The 21,536-nt window shown below is 40.3% G+C and overlaps 1 pseudogene; it reads right to left on the bottom strand.

The window, feature by feature from the left end:
• LOC143690536 (ribosome biogenesis protein BRX1 homolog) overlaps positions 1-1,305 on the bottom strand; it is a 94,666-nt pseudogene extending 93,361 nt beyond the window's left edge.
• Positions 1,306-21,536: the final 20,231 nt, after the last annotated feature.

Below are 21,536 nucleotides of genomic sequence, written 5' to 3'. Positions count from 1 at the left end.
TCTTGCATTTACTATTTAATTCTTTCTACTGACATTTCAAGAAGACAGTATCAACATTTCCAAGTGTATAAATTACAACAAAGTTATACAATTTGCTTAAAGATTCAAAGATAAAGCTCTAACCCTCACTTGCTTAATTTCCTAAATACGAGGCTCCCATTCTTTCTAGGTAAGCACCTCTCAATAAGTGACTTGCAGGGATATTTTGTTGTTTATATTTTTTCCCCACAGCAATTTGTGTCTATCACGTTTGCCTCACTCATAGGCTCTCCAGACAGCATACTTAGAACCTAAGTACTAGATCCGCTCTAGGGAGCTGGCATTAATCACCGCAGGCTCCAGGGCAGTAAGCAATTTCCAACAGGCCTTTGTGATGACTTGATTTAGCTGCTTTTAACCTTAATTATACTTTCTTAATTTTTAAATTTAAATTAAGACAGAAAAAGGACGTGAAGCTTTAAATAGCTATTTCATGTTCTGAACAGAAATAGAAAGGAAAGGGTGATTCTAGTTCTTTCAAAAATGGCTTTTGCCATTGAAGTTCTCAGAAATTCAGAAGTATGGCAAGACTAAGCAGTGAGTTCTTTTCATGAGTATAGAGTTAGAAAAAATAACAGATTTTAAAAACTCAGTTTACCATTTGAAAAGTAGCAATTATTTTTAGCATAGCAAAATAATACAGATTATGAAATCCTGCTGGGAGTCACAGAGTACAGAAAAAGAATAAAAAATCAGAAAAAAGAAAAAAAAAAAGCTGTGGTGATATCTCTTCTTTCCACAATACAATTATCCAATTCTTCCATCAATAATATCACTGACTCTTAAGGAGTAAGAGTAAACATGGATGTTTATTTAAATGATCCTTAGTTTCTTTGTTTTATATAAAAGTTGACTGAGCATTCAAAACCAAGCCTAAATTCATTTTTAAGTAAAGTTCAGAGCAAATAGCGCTCATCCTAATTTTACTGGACTGTACCTTATTTGTGAATGACAGTTTTTGTTTCCAAACTCCAAGGGACGTCTGGCACATAGTAGAAGCATAGTAGAAGAAATAAATATTGCTGCTTTGGATGAAAGCCTCATGGAACACAACTTTAAAAACCGTAACAGTACACAAACCCATGGATGAGGATGAGGAGCTGTGGTTCTAGGGTCCAGAGAGCCCCCCGGAGACGTACCTGAGGGATTGGCACGTGACGCTGCAGACCCGGAGCCCTGCAGGAAGCCGGAGGAATAGAGGGCGGCAGATTCTGCGAGTTGTTCTTCTCCCAGCCACCAGATGAAGGAGCCGTTCACACGAAGCATCAGTCCCGATCATTGGCCCAGCTTCGGCAGAGCCAGCTCCTGCTCAGGACTCTGCCCTGCTTTGTCCAAGTATCCTTCACTGGCCCTTAGCCACAGGACTGGAGTGTATATTTATGTGTACGGCTTGTCACCAGTGGGAAAGCCAGGAAACGCTCCAGAAAAGTTTCAGCGAAGGTCCCCTTGTGTTCTTGATTTCCCATATGGCTGTGAGCTAAGCTCTTTGACGTCAGTTTCTTCATTTGTGAAAGCTGGCCCAGGTAGGGATTCTCAACTCTGGCTACACAGTGGAATCACCTGAGGAATCACCCTTTTAAAGAACGTTCCTGAGCCAACCTGGACCAATCAAACACCAATGTCATTTACACAAACACATGGACATGAAAATTTTTAAAAATCCCAGGTGATTTTAATGTCCAGCCTAGTGTTGAAAGCCACGAAGTAGATAATCTTCTCAGTCCTTCTAGACTTCGGGGATTCTATGTTTCACGTGGCGAGACTTGTATTACACAGTATGAGCCACCAAGTCTTCCCATGCTGTGAGCAGCAGAGCCCTAAGAGACACATTGACCATGGGCTTCCCTTTGTCATTTGAATGAAGAGGGGGAAGTTTTCCTAAGCCTTTCACTGCTCTGGGAAGTCCTTTCAGAACTTTTGGTGCTCTTGTCTCTGTCAGATACATCAAACGTGCCTAGCAGCCTCATCTGTAGCCCCTTTTTGTAAGGCACATTGTTTGACCTTGCAGATAAAGGTGCCCTGTTCCTAGAGGAAAGGAGCTGGTTAAATTCAGTTCAGATAATTCAGAAGCCAAAACCTCTGTTAACAGGACTTTAAAGGCAGATGACATGCTAGCTTGTGTTCAGAGAAAGAGATTATAGTTGGACACTTGAAAGGACCCCGCATGTGGAGGAGGCTGGAGGCAACCCCTCTCCTGCCCCAGCAGTCCCCTGCACAGTGACCTCTTTGGATGTTCTACTGAAAGAAGGCTTCAGGTCACTAGAGATCTACTCTCATGGGTCTTTGCTGTTTCACTGCTGTGTCTCTCCCTTCGGAATTCTCTAGACTTTGACTGGTATCTGCTGTTCAGGTTAGCATATTAAAATAGGTGGATTTGATTTCCAGACTGCAGTGTTGGGTTGTCCTCCAACTGCACCTCTCTGGTGTGTGACTTCCGGTTACCTCACATGCCCTGTGGCCTCTCCCAAATGTGGGTCATGTTTGGGGCTTCATGCCCAGTGGCTCCCTTGCTGACCCTGAAGATTGTGTGCTGCACCCAAGGGAACACGGGGTGCTCAGGACTGCCCATGCACACGCGGGCATTGTCTGTCCCACATCTAGGTGAATGAGGCCCCAGAAGAGTTGAAAGAGATTCACTTTTTTCAACACTTGAATTTCCCAGATCATACCAGGAAGAAGCAGATGTTATCAGAAATAAGTGAGTTCTCAAGTAATCTTTGCAGGGTGGGTGGATGCTTCCAGGAATGGATGTCCATGTGTAGTGAGGGCCAGAAAATGGTGTGCAACTCAGAGATCCGGCTGGGGTCTTCCTCTGCCAGCTGATTAGGATCTTGAATGGCTAAGGACAAGGCTGTGAACTGCTCTTATATTTAATCCTGAAATTTGGAAATTTATTCTTCTTTAGTAAATACATTTTCATCATATTCAGCAAAAAAGAATAAACATGAGAGAGGCAGGTAAGTATTAAATAATTTAAAGTTTGAAAATATTATCCTGTGTAGGCCAATAAAAAAGATAAAAAATACTTAATGATCTTGAAAAACTCTGCCAGACATGTGTTACTAGATAAGTAAAATGGAATGTTCCATTACATATAACCTAGGAAGAGGGATTTGTATGAGATTTAGGCCCAGAACAAAGAGAATAACTTCACAGTGATATACCAATAAAAAAGGAAGGCCTTGGGAAAGACTTAACTCAAGGGCCTCTGACCTTCAGGCAGCCATTGCACAAAAAAATTTTGTTTCCATTGTCTGTTTTGTACTAACCACCAATGGAGCAGAATGGAGAAATCCAGCAACAGCAGCACCAGATTGTATGAAGGACAGCAAAAGAAAATGATTCATTCCTTCTTTCTTGCTTATTTTTGCTAAACTTCCAAACACCTGTAAAAGCATCTCTAAGGTTTTCTTTCTGTAGTTTGCTCAGGTGGTAAGCCTAATGACCATTTATAAATAAGGCACTGAACCTTTCCATTTTTTGTTCCCTTTGATACCTTCAAGTGTTTTTTTTTTGTTTTGGGAGTGCATGGTCCCAGGAATCGAACCTGGGTCTCCCGCATGAAAGGCGAGCATTCTACCACTGAACCAACTGTGCACCCTGATACATTCAGTTTTAACAGAGTAGCTTAATCTATGGTTCTGTTCTCCTGCTACATTTGAACATACTTCTCAAAATGTGTTTAAGTATTAAATACTTGACAGTATCTCACTACCATTCGCTCTTACATCAAGAAGGTAAAGGCACTTCCGCATTCCCTGGGGTGGAGGATGAATGGAGGTGGAAGGCACAGGTTTAATTTTCAAAAGCAACAGGAGTATCAAACATAGACTCTGGCCATGTAAACACAACTAGACTTGAAATATATAGACTTTAAAAAGCTGTTCAACTGAATATCATTTCTCTTAAGTTTGGTTATTTATACAAAATGGAGAGAGGAGCCTCATTGTGCTCCTGGCTTGAAGCTGTGGCAATTTCATGACGATGATGATGACAGTTATTCAATGCCCCCTATGCACCAGCCATTCTTCTAAGTATTTTACATGGTCTTCCCTGCTTCAACCTCACAACAGCCTCACACTATGCAGGGACAAGGCTCAGAGAAGTGAACTCACACACTTCTGACCGGTCAGTGGCCGGGGCTGGCCTGGGACTCAGGTGCATGCCATCACTCCACTCCACAGCCTCCCCTGCTCCCAGGTTTAGGAATCTTGATTTCTCTCCTCCACGGTATACCTGAGCTGCCTCCAACTGGAGGGGACCTGCTCCTGAGCCCATCAGAGAATGGAGTGGGTGTGAGACCTGCGGTATGTTTCTGGGGATCTGACAGACAAACCAGTAATGGTAAAACCAATTTACAGAAGAACTAGAAGGAATCTTGGCCAGCAATCATCCACTTACCCTATGTACAGCTGGGGAAACAGAAACCCTTGGGGAGAAAGGCCTTGCCCAAAGGGAAACCTCCTATTGGGCTGAGAAGAATAGATGAGAAGTCAAAGACTTTCCAGTGATGGATGTACAAAAGGAAACATGAAGAAAGACAGGGACCCCAGGAATGGATGTTGACTAAATTCGCTTTTCAATGTTGTTAAAAATCTGCTATGAATTCATAAAGTCTCTAAAATTTCCAGATTTATTTTAAAAGAATGCCCTCTGGTGCCAAGCCAGACTGTGTAACTCAGATTCTCCTCCCTTTGGTCCCTTTCAGAGCTTGTTCACATCCCTCCCACTTCCTGACACTTCCAATCCCTGAAATCCATTCCTGCTTTAACTGATCACCTTCGTGCCTTGGACTCCAGGAATCCTGATCCTGGATCTGGGACATCCAGGCTCCTCTCCTCTAATCCTCCATCCCAGAGTAATTTCAGGACCTGAAAATTTCCCGCATGTGCCACGGCAGAATGTCTTCAGGAAATCCAACTGTAAAATGATAGATAGCATCAAGAAGTGTGTGGAGCTGATGGAAAAGAGGTTTCTAGGATGAGAATTTTCTTAAGAATATGTACCGCTTCTGAAAAAAAAGGTGGTGGTGGGGAAGAAACAGTTAAATTCCACTAAGCATTGAAATGCAGTATTCAAAGAGACTGAGAATGATTTAAGAGGAAGCTCACAGGAAGGTTGAGGGAAAAGCTGCTCAACAGCCCAAAAGCCTACGCTTGCAGCCCAGACTCTGAGACAATATATTTAGCATATGATCATACAAATCACAGAAAAAAATAGAGACTAATGATAGAAAGAATAACATGTGTCCTGGAGCCTGGGAATTATTGAATGTTTTGAGCCAGGGAGCAGATTTTTGCGCAAAGGTGATTTCCTAGGATTTTCTCCCTGCAGATGAATTATTCTGCTGAGAAACGGTCCTGGGCATCCGTAGGAGGGAAGATGATGATGAATGTACCCAGAAGCCTTGAGCACTTGCAGGAAAGTTAGCGAGAACTTTCCTGAACTCTGCATTTGTGCCCCATTCTGCCCAGCAGAAGGGGTAAGGTAGCCCCTGTTTATAGCTTCTCAGCCTAGGTTTCTACCCTTCTCTCCTGACTCTTCACCCTCACCCAAGAAATGCCTCTTCACAGTCCTGGAAAAATCCCCCTTCCCAGTTTCCCTTCTGTGTGAATTCCATCTGCTCATCATTCCTGAAGGAACTGAAGCTGAAGACATAGTCACTACCCAGATGGATGATTACTGATAATTGGCCTCTGAGGGTCCCCTCTGGAGACATTCCTGTGAAAAGCCTGGAGGAAATCCTCCACGGGGATGCGCTGTTTGAATGATCACTATAGGGGTCTCTGGTAAAATGTCAGAAAAGCTGAACACAGCCATGCAAGATCCATAGACTCAGTCATTCTTCATCTCCCTTATTTCACTGATGCTTACTGAGCACCTATTATAGGCAAGGCACTATGTAGTTAGTAATACAGCTAGGAAATTACAAATACAACCACTACTTCAAATTTACAATCACCAAAACTTTGGGGGCAAATATCACTATGAGTTCATGCAAGCATAAGGGGAATCAGTACTTCAGATTACCAAGATATCCTGGCCCAAACTGCAAATGAATTCTTATAAATCTGTTTTGTTCTACACTAATATGCTAATACAGCCTGTGGTCTTGTTATTTTTTTGTTATTGAAAAGTATCTTCATTTTATTATTGATTTGGTTAGCTATTGTTTTTTTTTTTTACTACATTTTAACTGAAAGGGATCTTCTGTAGGCAAAGGGTTTTCAGCTGCTTTCAGTTCAAATGAATAAACACTTATTTAGATTCATTCAACTAACATATCCTGAGCACCTACTAAGCCTTGTCACTTTGCCAGGCACAGGTACAAATCAAATAAACAAGCAAAACTACAGACAAGGCATAGGTCCCATGCTAGGAACGTTTGCACTCTGGTGATGAGGTCAGACATCATTTAACTTTACATTTGTATGTGACCCATGATTATTATCACTTCTAAAGTGACAAAGGGGAAGTACTGAGATTAAGGTGTGCAAAGGATGCAGTGTGAGCTTGAAGGGCTATCTATTCACCTCTCAAATAGTAACCTATTAGGTGAAGTAAAATGTCAACCCCTTGGTCTTCTATTCAAGGTCCCTACTTTCTAAACCTCTGTAATCTCTTTCTTCCACATGTAACCCCCTCTGAGCAGCCAAATTGCTTCCTAATTTTTATCCAAACATGCCACATACGTTTCCAATTTCATGCTTTTGTTCATGTCATTTTCCTGTCTGGATGCTGTCTAATTCATTTAAATTCTGCTTTTCCTTTAGGGACAGGCTCATATTGCACCTTAATTAAGAAATCTTTCCATGCTAAACCAGATCCCAGCTCAGTGCTTGGCACAGGGAAGCAGTATAACTTCACTGAATGAGAATAATTAATTTTTAGCCTGAACCAAATCACATTCTGCCTCTGTCACTCATTTGACATTTCCCTTTACACCCCTGTGGCTACACACGCAGTAAGTTAAGTTGTGAGATGTGGTGGTGGGAATGTGTAGGTGATTGGTTCTGATTTTTTAAAAAAAAATATTCTCTGTGAAATAGAAAGCAAAGTCATTAGCAAAGAGTGATGAAGAAGGAATTGTTAGAGATTTGAGATGAGAGAAGAGGATGTGAAATAGTTGTTTATGAAAGGAGAGAGTGAATTGATTAGGAAATGAGCAGGTTAGCCTAGTGGCACCAAGGGCCCATTTGAGGTAGGTGGTTATAAATTTAAAGGGAATTTAGGGAAAGAATGTAAATCATAATTTGCGTCACATATAGCAAGGCAAAATATCTGGGATAAGGCAATAATGGCAATAGATATTCAAACATGTTCCAATTAAAGGTAAGGTACAAATATAATTTCTTTATTTTCCAACATTGTGTCAAATGAATCTGTAAGCTCATTTTCAAACTCTAGTAAAACCACATCAGTGAAAATCTCAGTTTTGCAGCAATGCCTGAATGTAATAACAGGCAATATTTACTGAGCTGGAAAATTGTTTTCCAAGTAGCAGAAAGTTATCACAATAGGTGAATAGGTGGCAGGTGGAAAGGCTGGTTAAAAGTAGTGACAGTGATTGGATAGACTGGATAAAATATGGAGAAGGGCCACATGGCAAGGGACTGTGGGTGGCCTGCAGGAGCTGAGAGTGGCCCTCAGCTAAAAGGGAGCAAGAAGCTGGGACTTCAGTCTTATAAATGCAAAGAGATGAATTCTTCCAAGAACTGAATGGATTTTTTAGATGAGAACCCAGCTCTGGCTGACACCATGATTATAGTTTTGCAGAGTCAGTAGCTAATCTATGCTTGGATGTCCAACCCACAAAAACCCGTTAAAGAGATAAACGTGTGTTGTTTTAATCTGCTAAATTTTTGGTAATTTGTTACATAGCAGTAGATAACCAGTACAAATAGTGCTCCATATTCTATTTTTAATTCCTTGTTAGTATATGAACGTTTTGAGAAAGAGAAATGCTTGTCTGACAATCTCTATCCTTCCGATATCTATCTACTCTTTTGGTGAGTAGGTAGATGGGGGCTGTGACATGGATGAGCCTGTAGGCTAATCAAGAGCAAAGCTGAGAACAGGCACCAAAGGAGATCCCCAAGATGAATGCAGCCACTTCCTTAAGTGAGGAGATGCCACAACTCCACCCCTGCCCCTCCACTGGCACTAAATTGTCCCTGGTGGACAGCTCCATTGCTCAGGCTCCAGATTCTTCCCTATATGGTCTAGAGAATTTGGCTTGTTTTCCAGGTCCTGGAGATGTAGTTTATAAACTTTATTGATTATAAGTGGAATAATGTAGGGGTAGATAGATGGATGGATAGATTGAGGGAGGCAGTCAGTCACTTCTAATAGGAAAAAAAAAACCCTTCAAATCATCTCACTGAGAGGAGCCCCCACTGCTTCAGACTCATGCACAAAGAACATCTGGCTGTTGAGGCCATTATTAGTCAAATTGGATTTTCTCCCTAACTCCCAACCCCGCCCAAAGTTCTCCATTAACAAGCATGCCACATGATTGTAAAATACATTATAAAAATAACCCCCAATCTTAAAATACCCTATGAGACTATAATGAAAAGTATCAAAGAAATTAGTCATAAATAAAATTCAGTGATGTTTCTTCTTATGCAAGGAAACCACAGTAGAGGAAACGAGAAAGAGAAAACTATAAAAAATAGAACCAATGACAGTAATGCTCTCAAACGATCAAAATAAGACTGACTATGTTCCTGATTTATGTCACTGTGTATTGCATACCAGCGTGCTTAGTCCAGCATAAAGGCTGAAAGAGTTGTAAAGGAAAACCCAAGTCCTCCTGGGGGATAAGTATTAATGGCTCCTAGCAGAAAATAGAACAATCAGCCCTCACTGCTTAAATACCCTTTATCTCCAGTGTACATACATTCCATCAGAGTGATTATCCTCATCACAAATGTTGAGAGCAAATTAGTTCATCTTAAAATTCATTACTAACAAAAGATTCCAGTCAATACTAAAATTCTAATTGATGTCTATATCATGTAATATAAAACTAAATTCAGCTGTAGTGCATGTGAGCGGGGTGTGAGGAGGAGGAGGAGGAGGAGGAGGAGGAGGAGATGATGGAGAGAAACAAAATGGACCAAACCCTATAGAGTTCATATTCTCTCATGTAATAAGGGCTACGTTCCTCAGACATAGACACTGAGATCTATTCGAGCAAATAAACCACTCTCAAGCCAAAGTTTCTCATGCTATTGAAAAATAGCCAACTAGAATCCATCTAACTGATCAATCCCTAACTTCACGTTGTAGCTATTTCCACAGAATAACAAAATCTTAAATTCTGAATCTTGGTTCTTCTCCTTAACTCTGGACAAAATCTACCTTTGCTAATCCTCCAACTTGATATTGAGAGTCCTAAAGTATTCTGCAATTTGGAACAGTGTCCAATTTAACTTACCCCTCCAACATGAAGAGTTGTCTTTGTTCTCAGTAAATATAAATAGGTGCAAGAGAAAAAATTCTATATTTAGAATTATTATTAGAATATATTTGGCCTGGAGGGTGGGGTTTGGGGAATGGAAAGATAATATACCTATTATTTCATTTTAATTGCTGTTTTATTTGTTAACTTATTATTCTGTAGCTTTCTAAAATGTAGTTGATTTGAATATAAGTGAAAAATGTAATACATATTAAAGATAATTGTAGCAGGGTAGAGTACTCCACTGCCCCTAAATCCTCTCATCCCCAACTCCTAGAAAGGGAGGATGCCAGAAGAACGTGCTTGCTAAGTTACAGAAGAGACAATTATTGCCAGCATAAATATGCACCAAAATTAGGCAGGAAGAGGTGGTCAATATTAGTAAAAGAAAGATTTGTGGTCTTGTAGTCTGTTATGGATCCTAAGGCTATTTTCTTCCTTCAATATCCGCCCCCATCCCCTGTAATCACACACAGAAGTATCTGTAGGACCTGAATTCTTCCTCTCTTGTTTCCCATACTCCATGACCTGGCCCCAACAAGAAGAAAACTGGACAAAATCAACAGAGTCAGAGGCCAACCAGAAGAAACAGCATGGCAGGAAAAGAGAGAGCTGGCAGAGGTTTTTTTTAAAAAAATAGAAGCTTGATCTTGCGCATACATGCACACATGCATGCACATGCGTGTACAAACACACACAGCCTCTTCTCTCTGAGATCATCTCACACTGCTTTTCCCCTGGCTTACTCTGCTCCACCTATTCCAGACTCCCAGCTGTTGCATGAGCCTTCCAGCACTTTTCTATCCCAGGGCCTTGGACCTTGCTTTCTCTCTGTCTGGAATGCTGTTCCCCAAATATCCACATAATTCTCTCCTTCATTTCCTTCATGTCTCTGCTCAAATGTCACCTTATTTTTGAAGCCTTCTCTGACTTCTTCATGGCATATATCAACACCTGATGCACATTTATACATTATCTAAATATATATGTAAATAAATAGAATCAATACATTCATAAATAAGTACATGCATGCATTATATATGCACCCAATATTAATATGCATATGCATATATATTTATATTATTTGTTGTTAGACTCCAAGCTCCATAAGGTTAGGTCCTTTCTTTTGTCAACTACTCTGATCTCATTATCTGAAAAAGTATGTGGCACTTTATAGGCACTCAATCCATAGAGAGTGAATGATGAGGAAGGAAGAGTGAGTTTAGAGAAGTCAAACTCCCCTGTTTATCAGTTAAGGCGGAACAGGTATGATTGAGAGTTAATTTAAGGAGAAAATAAAGGAATATTTTGTATCATCCTCTGAATTCTGTGTGTATGCTTTCTAATCCAATAAAATTTTTTTTATGGTAATGAACTGTATTTACATACTCCTTCAACATTTATGGACCTAGCTGGGGTTATAAAATCACTTTAAAATAACTCTTACCACTATGGTCCATATGTCACTTGAAAACTTTCTAGGTCTACAAAGCTGTAATTATTATATTGACATTTTTGCTTATATCAAATCCACTGTTTTTTATTATAGAAAAAAATGCCCATAAAGCAGTACCTCTATTTTCATAAGTATTTACTCCTACTGTTTATTGTCCCAGAGTCAAAACCTTTAATAACATGTCCTTAATAACTAATCAAACAGAATAAATAGGATATCCCCACATCAAGCAGTTACCAACTGGCAGGAGAATCTGACTTTCAAAATCTGATTCTCATCTCCATTTAAACTTGTAAACACAGCAAGAAAAGGCCAAGCCATAAAATCATGAGACAGAAGTAAAATCTCTGTCTCAAAACTATGAAAGAACAAAATGCAGAGGAGTAACTGTCCTCCAAGGGCTGCTGGATGCATTAATGTTTGCAAAGAATTTTCAAGATGAAAGTCACAACACACGGGCTAAATCTTACTATTAACTCAGCTGGAGTGATTTGCTAAAATTTCCATGCTGCATTAGAGTCTTTGAAAGAAGTTCTAAAAAAAATGGCTTAATGACTTTCCAAGAAAAAAGTTTTTATACATTCATTACATTCTCAAACACACACTAGGGGAAAGAACAGGCTTATCTGTATGTGGATTCTATTGCCATCCTGAAGGTGCATATTTAACACACCTGATCCAATGACAACCTGTGGGACTCACCACTCTACCTCAATAAGTTGGGAAGGAGTCAAGGAAAACTCTTATTGACACGACAATCCACAATCCAGTGCTCTATTACTTTTATTCCTTCAGATTCATTACAATATAGCAGGCATGTCAAACCACGAACGAAGACCGGATTCTAATAATTCATATTCATCCCCACCATATCATAATGCTACTGGGTTTTTCTTTTACATATTTATATATAATTCTGTGAAAAACAAATTTTAACTGCTAAAATCCAGATGAACAGAATGTACCAGTAGCCATCGGTTTGCAATGGTACAAACCAATGCCCCCACCTTCCCTGCTGTCCCACCTTAACTACTCCCCTTTCCTCCTGGTCCTTCGAGGTTGACAGTGGAAAATCATCAACGATGATCTGGGTCAGGGTTTCTGAGGGAGATTATTCACTCCTCCAACTTTCAAGCCTCGGTGGATAAATGGGTTGAAAGAAGAGAGGGCGGGTATATATAAGATACAAGGAGTATTTCTTTATTCTTTCCTCCCCAGTTGTTAGTATTCTTTGTAAATCATTAAAAGTAAAATAGTGCAGTATATGCAGCTTAACTGCTGCCTCGTTTGGGTTTGTGCATTGAGTTATCCGTGTAGGAGAATGACAACTCCTCTGATAGTAAGGATTAATTTTGCAGTGTCTGGACCTAGGCTATGTGCCTACCAACTTAGTGCAGATTCTCATAATGAGGCAGAACAATCTACCACCATGAGAGCTGAGTCACTAAATTTTGTAGGAAGATCACAAAGCTTTGTCACTGATCACACTCTCATCTGGCTCTTTTAAAAAATATTTTTAAGAGTTTCAATTTCCACAATGTGAAATAATGGATCTAGGGTAAAAACCATCAATGGCTGCTAAAAATACGAAGTTCAAATCTGATGGGGGTGGGTAGAGGCTGACAACATCGTAATCAACTATTCACTTTTAGTATTACACAACAGAAAACCAGATATCTTTCTGCTGGAAATACATGCCACCATGTTTTTTTATGTCCATTTTTTAAATGTTAAAAATGCAAACCTGATAAGATCAAGTTTCTAGGTTTAACTACCAGCTTACCACAAATACAGGATAACAATAACAACAACAACAACAAACAAATTAACGGATAGCATGCAGATATAATAATCAAAATCTAGAATGTGGGAAATTGCAGAATAGATGATCAGTGTCATCAACAGATACATTGCAAGGGAAAATGAAAAGAGATAGGAGGAACTATAGATTTAAAATAACTTAGGCTTCTTAAATGAAATGTGTAGATTTGTTTATGTCCTGATTTGCACAAAACAGCTATTAAAAAAATATTGATGAGCTAATCATAGCAATTGAAATATTGATTGAACTTACGATGATATCAAAGAATCTGTTGATTTTTGATTATGTAAGAGTATTTGCCTAACTATCAAATATACATTAAAATGCATACCTATGCATTTTAATTTTTGACTGAAATATAAAATTTATACTGAAAAGTCCACAAGTGTTGATCATACATATCAATAAATTAACACAAAGTAAACACACTCATTTGTTTTCCACAGTACCAAGAAAATGGCCAATCAATAATTCTTATGTTTCCTTCCAACACAATAAGTAACTGGGATGCTGGCTTCTTTTTCTTCTTCTTATTTTGCATGGGCAGGCTCCAAGAATCAAACCCAGGTCTCCAGCATGGCAGGCAAGAATTCTACCTGCTGAGTCACCATTGCACCACCCTCTGACTTCTTTTTTTAACTTTTTTTTTTTGACATGGGCAGGCTCTGGGAATCCAACCCGGATCTCCTGAATGGCAGGCAAGAATTCTGCCACTGAGCCACCATTGTACCACCCTAAGATAATGGCTTCTAACATGGTTATCTAAGTGATGTGATTTGGTCTATCTTCTTTTTATATATCTGCTCATCTGAGTGTGTGATGACAGCTCACTGAGCCACGTGGTTTGCACATACACCTCAGAGTCCTTTTGCATTCACTGCTTTCCTGGTGAGGAACAGTGGGTGGCAACTGTCTCATTGAGTCTTTTATTTTTCCTTCCCAGATCCTTTATTTACTCAGAAATGTCACTCCTGTATTCATTTGGTGAAAAGAGGAATTAGATGTCAGCAAGTCCCTTAAAAAACAGAACATGTCATATAATCATCCTAACCATGTTGAACTTTGAGAAATAACAATCCCTAAGATAATGTCACACAATTAAAATCTATTAAAGTGACAGCAAAGAAGTCCAATCACTTTTTTTATGCTTACCTTTCTTACCATCTCAGTCTTGAGAGAAAAAAGGATTTCTTCTTGGTGAAATTTTTTAGATGGGGGAGGAATGATTTTTAATAGTGCCAGGAAGATAAGGAGTTGGAGGCTATTCTACCATGTTCTACCATACTGGCCTTTTTGCTTCTGCTCTCCTACCTCTTGACAATTGTTGATGTTTGTGTTAGTTAGATTCAGGTGTCAACTTGGCCAGGTGAGCATACCTAATCTTGTTGCTGCGGACATAAGCCAATGGTACGTGAACCTCATCTGTTGCCAATTACATCTGCAGTCAGCTAGGAGGCGTGTCTGCTGCAATGAGTGACGTTTGATTTAATTGGCTGGTGCTTAAATGAGAGCGCTCAATGTAGCACAGCCAAAGCAGCTCGGCATTCCTCGTCTCAGCACTAGCAGCTCAGCCCAGGCCTTTGGAAATGCGGAAAGAAGTCACCCCGGGGAAAGTTGTTGGAACCCAGGGTTCCACGTAAGAAAGAACCTCAGTGGAAAGTTAGCTGCCTTTCCTCTGAAGAACCAACAAAATAAATCCCCTTTTATTAAAAGCCAATCCATCTCTGGTGTGTCGGGTCCCGGCAGCATAGCAAACTAGAACAATGTTAAATACAGAAGTGGAGAAAACCTGTGAATTTAGCCTAACCAGGAATTTTCAGGCCTAGTCCAAAATCTGAGAGCTAGATTGAAACTTAGTCCCTTCCCATCACACCACCAATCACACCAAAATACTAGTTCTCCATACCAATGGTTAATATAAAATTTCTTAGATTTCCATCATCAACCCCTTTTTAAATTATTTATTTTTATTGGTATACATTATAAATTCACATACCACGTAATCATCCAAAGTGTGTAGTCAATGGTTCACAATATCATCATGTAACTGTGCATTTATTATCACAATTGACTTTTTTTCTTTTTTGTGAGAAATGATATATGTACAAAAACCCAATGAGTTTCAAAGCATACTGCAATAATTAGCTGTAGAATAGATTTCAGAGTTTGGTATGGGTTACATTCCATAATTTTAGGTTTTTATTACTAGGTGCTCCAAGACACTGAAGACTAAAAGAAATATCAGTATAATGATTCAGCAATCATAGTCATTTGTTAAACCCTACCTTCTCTATATAACTCCACCATCACTTTTGTTCTTTCTCCCACTCTTTAGGGGTATTTGGGCTATGCCTATTCTAACTTTTCATGTTGGAAGAGGCTGTTGATAATATGGGATAGGGGGATGGAACTAGTTGATGTTCTGGAGAGGCTGGTCCCTCTGCATCTCAGGACTTATCTAGTCCAGGGACCCATCCGGAGGTTGTGGGTTTCTGGAAAGTTACCCTAGTACATGGAAATTTTACAGAATCTTATATAATGTCCTTGGTGTTATTTAGAATTGGCAGGAATGGTTTTGGTTGGGATTTGGCAAGTTATGATAGGTAGCAATGTCTAACTGAAGCTTGCATCAGAGTGACCTCCAGAGAAGCCTCTCAACTCTATTTGGAACTCAGCCACTCAACTCTATTTGCTACATTTTTTCCCCCTTTTGGTCAGGATGGTATTTTTGATCTCATGGTACCAGGGCCAGGCTCATCCCTGGGAGCCATCTCCTGCACTGCCAGGGAGACTTTCACCCCTGGATGTCATGTCCCACGTAGTGGGGAGGACAATGATTTCACTTGCAGAGTTGGGCTTAGAGAGAGTGAGACCACATCTGAGCAACAAAAGAGGTCCTCCAGAAGTAACTCTTAGGCATACCTATAGGTAGGCTAAGCTTCTTTGCTACATACATAAGCTTCACAAGAGCAAGCCTCATGATGGAGGGGTTGGCCTATTGATTTGGGTGTTCCTAATATTTAACACAGTATCAGGGGTTTCCCCACTGGTAAAATTCAATCATTCCATATTCTTCCATCCCTCAAGGGACTTTGACAATACTTTTTGATTATCTGCTTAATATATTCTGGGATGGATCCAGGCATTACATTTATCTAGATAGGATTAAAGGCCCTCATTCTTGTTCTGGGCTCCCTGTGTTTTGATTGTTTAAATGAGCTATCCAAACAGGTTGAGTTTGATTATGTGCTACAGAAAATTTAGGTTCTGGACAAAATACACCTTTCTTCCTTTGGTTTCAAAGAGTAGGTGAAGTTTGAAAAAATAGACAATGTCTTCCTTACCCTTGTGTTCTAGTTTGCTAGCTGCCGGAATGCAATATACCAGAGATGGGATGGCTTTTAACAAGAGGTAATTTAATGAGTTGCTAATTTACAGTTCTAAGGCCGAGAAAATGTCCCAATTAAAACAAGTCTATAGAAATGTCCGATCAAAGGCATCCAGGGAAAGATACCTTGGTTCAAGAAGGCCAATGAAGTTCAGGGTTTCTCTCTCAAGTGAGAAGGCACATGGTGAACACAATCAGGGCTTCTCTCTTGGCTGGAAGGGCACGTGGCAAATACGGCATCATCTGCTAGCTTTCTCTCCTGGCTTCCGGCTTCATGAAGCTCCCCGGGAGGCATTTTCCTTCTTCATCTCCAAAGGTCTCTGGCTGGTGGACTCTCTGTTTTGTAGTGCTGCAGCATTCTCTGCTGTCTCTGAATCTCTCATTCTCCAAAATGTTTCCTCTTTTATAGGACTTCAGAAACTAATCAAAACCCACTCAAATGGGTGGAGACATGTCATCTCCTAATCTGGTTTAACAACCATTCTTAACTAAATCACATCAACCAGGGAGATGATCTCATTACAGTTTCAAATATACAGTATTGAATAGGGATTATTCTACCTTTAAGAAATGGGATTTATATTAAAACATGGCTTTTCTTAGGGGGCATACTTCCTTTCAAACCAGCACACCTTGTATTCTGAAGTACCCTAATCCTGACCTGATTGCCTTCATTCTTATCTCTACATACCAGGTTATACATATATAAAACAGCCTCTAAAAATCCAGAAATAATAATTACCACTCTAGACTAAATGTGGGTGCTATAAAAGCTTGCAATCCAGGCCCCTGTTGTCTATAGCATCTTTAATCTCGGTGATATCTGCTATTTTTCTATTTATTCTTTTCAAATTTCTTTTTATGTTCTTCTAGTGTCTTCTTGATCTACCTTGCCTGACCCATGGGCACAAGTGCCGTGTTCCCACACCTGGCAGGAGCTCATGCGTCATCTGCGTTACATACCCCCCGCCCTGCACATGCACACACCCCTGCCCCAATACACACCCCCTGCACCTGTGCACCCGCTCCAGGGCCCCACCCACCCAACATCACTCACGCCTGACCCACATCCCACAAACCCTGTGACTTGGGGCCTATGGCATGGGTGCGCAGGAATCTGGCGGGGCCAATGCTGATGTACACAGGCACGGAGCTGCAGGGGTGGGGGTGGGGGTGGGGGGGCGGGATGGGGTTGCACAACTGTGTGGGTTGGGGTGGTTGTGGCTCAGGCATGAGGTGGAGTGCCAGCAATCCGTATGCGCTGGTGAATTGCAGGTGGCAGGGAAGGGGAGGTGCTGGGCGAGGGTGCATGGGTCTCAGGAGGGACAGAGCAAGACTCCACTTGCGTGGGAGAGGTGTGTCAGGTTAGGGCAGGTGTGTGGCCATGCGAGGGGCGGGGGATGCGTGGGTGGGAGTGGGTCCAGGCAGGAGTGCTAGGAGCGCGGCAGGGGTGGTGGCAGTGGTGGCGGTATGACAGGGTTCAGGTGCATGGGGTGTGGGCGGAGTCACAGGGGGTGCACCTGAGTGTAGCGGGTTCAAGGAACAGGACTTGGCTTACTTCCTTGTCTCCATTTTCCTGTCCGTGCACTCCTGAGGGCTCCTGGCTTTTGTTTCAAAAGGGATGCATTAGGCTGTTTGCACTAGCTGGGTGGTCTCCAGTTCTCTGTCTCAGTTCTTCAGCTTTTGCAACCAGGGCTGCCCACCTCACTTACACCTGGAATCGCCATCTCAGTCTCCTTCCCTTCACTTCTGTAGCTGTTCCTTAGAGCAGGGGTGAACTCGTCCTATCCTATTCCACCATCTTCCAGGAACTCCTCATTGTTGATTTTGAAAAAAAGTTTGTAATAATTGCATTAAGGTTTTAAGTTTAAAAAATGATTCTTGTATACTTATAAAATATATTCTTATATAATGACATGAAAACTGAGCTTTGCCTCAAAAATAATCCAGTGGACAGTGGGGTGGTGGGGGTAGAAATGAAATGGGTGGCCCAAGTGGATGATTGTTGAAGTTGGGTGATGGGTACATGGGAATCATCTGCTGTTCTCTCCATCTCTGTACGTATTTGACATTTTCCATAATTAATACTATTTTAAAAATTAGGAGAAGTGGAAAACAGAATTGTAACAGGAATATTTTATAATTTTATATCTAGCTGCAGATTGAACCAGGAATATTTATAGATGTTTGCAAATTTACTCATTTCAATTTTAATTCTTTTTTGGCCTTGGCAGTCATGCCATCCTCAGTCCCTTTTGTGTTCTGATTTTCATTGTTTTATTGAAAAAGGCAAATATAAAAAATATTTATAGATATTTATGTAAAATAGAGTCATGATTTTTTGGTCCTTTGTCAGAAAACTAAATATAGAGTTGCCCTATAACCCAGTAGTACCACTACATGGTATATATCCAGAAGAACTGAAAGTAGTGATACAAACAGACATTTGCACACAGATGTTCATAGCAGCATTATTCACAATCACCAAAAGATGGAAACAATCCAAGTGCCCATAAACAGATGCGTGGATTAACAAAATGTGGTATATACATAATGATGGGATATTATGCAGCTGTAAGACAAAAACGACATTCTGAAGCACATGACAAATTGGATGAGCCTTGAGGACATAATGCTGAGTGAAATAAGCCTGGCACAAAAGAATAAATACAGGTATGATTCCTCTTTTCTGACCATCGTAAAGGTAAAAATCAGAGGCTTATAATACAGAATATAGGGGACCTAGAGCTACACGGAAGCTAGAGATGAGTGAACACTTAGCTAATGAGGTTGAACTTAATTGTAAGGGAATAGATAGAAGTGAGGCAATTCAATAGTGGGTCTATAAGTAATATTACCTACCATACTGAAGCTGAACATGATTGAAAGGGGTTGTATAGACTCATGTGTCCCACTGACTAACACTACAAATATAAATTCTTGAATGAACTATGTCAAAGGTATGAATGTTGTACAAAGAATGTGTAATTTCAGGGTATAGGTGGAAAACTGCTATTGCATGCTGTGGGCTATGTTGTACAGGAAAACATCAACAGTATTGCAGCAATACCAGGAATACATAATGAAGGGAGGGACAAAATTTAGGGGGAAGCTTGGATTTTCTATTTGGTGAGGGTGTGTTTATTGGTTATCTTTCTCATGGAAATAATGAAATTATCTAAAATTGAGAGTGTTGATGAACTGTGGACTTTGGATATTATACATGATGCCTAATGAATGCAGGTGGCTGAAGGATGCACTGACTGAGAAGTAGATTGGCAAACAATGGTGTACATATATGATCAACTATTGTGCTGCTACAACAAGGAACAAAGTTGTGAGGTATGCAATGATGTGAACGAACCTGTGGAACATTTGGTGAGGCAAAATAAGCCAGAAACAAAAAAGCAAATATTGTATGATCTCATTTAGTAAGAAATCAGGGGCCAAGAGTGTAAGCTTTTACAGTAGTCACATCTAGTCCGGAGAGGTAATTGTTATTTCTGGATTTTGAGAGACTGTTTTATATATGCATAACCTAGTATTTAGAGATAAGAAGAAAGCCCATTGGGTTGAGATTAAGGTCGTTCAGAATACAGGGGCAAGGAAGACATTGTCTGTATTTTAGAACTTTACCTCCTCTTTGAGACCAAAGAATGAAAGATGTATTGTGTCCTGACCAAAAGGGGGAAAAAGTGTATCAAATAAGGTTTCAATGGCTGAGAGAGTTCAAATAGAGTCGAGAGGCTACTCTGGAGGTCACTCATGCAGTTAGACATTGCTACCAATCATAACTTGTCAAACCCCAACCAAAACCATTCCTGTCAATCCAACAGACAGCCCCTACCTTCTAGTTCATTTAAATTGTGATCAATTGTGCTAATAAGCTGTTTAAAAGCTATTGGATATGCTAGCATAGCATTGCAAATTTCTTGCAAATTTAAGCAGAGAAGCCCTTTGGAATCATTCCAAAAATGACTTACACTGGGGTGGTGGCTGCTAGTAGAGCCAGCAGTAAGCAATAACTAAAATATTTCTTTTTAACTTATTGCCTCATGTGTTACTTTTCAAACAACGTTTTTGTTGAATTCTGCTAAAACTCAGAAACTAAGTAATCTGTTGAAAATTTGCACCCCACCAGGTCTCCTTTTTTAAAAAAGCAGCAGCAAAAACAAAATGAATTATTCACCAATTTTCTACCATGAATTCTTCTAATGGGAAGAAATGTCTTACTAACAAAATGGAATATATAGTGCTGAAAGCCAGCAATTCAACTTAAACAATTTAGTCATGATTTTCATTGTTTAGCCTGGCAAGAGTAGAGGCTTCATAACTGAAAAAGAAAAGGGAAGATAAGATTTTGGGGGTGGGGGGGTGGGGGAAATTGCCATCCATCAACTGGCACTTAGAGAAATTGTGTGGCTCTTTAAATTCAAGCTATCATTTTAATCTAGGAAACTATAAGTAATTCAGAATTTTTTAAGTTCAAAAAGATACTCAGAGCTCTGCTTTTCACCTAAGAAACAGCAGAAGGCTGAAATATTTCCTCATGCTAGAAATATGCCAGTGATAGCACATATGAAAAACTAATGTTCTGCAAAAAGAAACATAGTAGCACTTGCTTGTTTTATGTGATAACGTTACTGCTAATAGCTGGAGGATCTTTCTGCTTCTTTCACTAAGAAAATCCTTTTCTTCTATATAGACATGGTGGGTTGGGTCTATTCTATAACTTGCCTCCTTGGGGAAGGGAATGTAGTACTGAAGAGAGCTTTGTATTGTCTCTACCTAGCTCTGCTGTCCATTTCCCACTCACCAACATTATCATAAATCATGCTATACCCACTGGCCATCACTTACGTACTCAATTCTGCTTATAGAAGAAAGAAGCAAAGGTACTGTGGTAGTTAGGTTCAGGTGTCAACTTGGCCAGGTGAATGTGCCTAATTCTGTTGCTGTGGCCATGAGCCAATGGTACATGAACCTCATCTGCGGCTCGTTACATCTGCAGTCAGCTAAGAGGCATGCCTGCTGTAATGAATGTTTGATTTAATTGGCTGGTGCTTAAATGAGAGAGCTCAATGTAGCACAGCCCAAGCAGCTCAGCATACCTCATCTCAGCACTCAGCTCAGCCCAGGCCTTTGGAGATGCAGAAAGAAATCACCCCGGGGAAAGTTGTTGGAACCCAGAGGCCTGGAGAGAAGGCCAGGAGAGAAAGGCAGGAGAGATCACCCTGTGCCTTCCCACATAAGAAAGAACCTCAGTCGAAAGTTAGTTGCCTTTCCTCTGAAGACCTATACGTTAACTAAATAAATCCCCTTTTATTGAAAGCCAATCCATCTCTGGTGTGTTGCATTCCGGCAG

The sequence above is a fragment of the Tamandua tetradactyla genome, chromosome 7 (genome assembly GCF_023851605.1).
Source record: "Tamandua tetradactyla isolate mTamTet1 chromosome 7, mTamTet1.pri, whole genome shotgun sequence".
Lineage (NCBI taxonomy): Eukaryota > Metazoa > Chordata > Mammalia > Pilosa > Myrmecophagidae > Tamandua > Tamandua tetradactyla.
The sequence above is the reverse complement of the archived record's forward strand: the minus strand, read 5'-3'. Positions and strand labels throughout refer to the sequence as shown.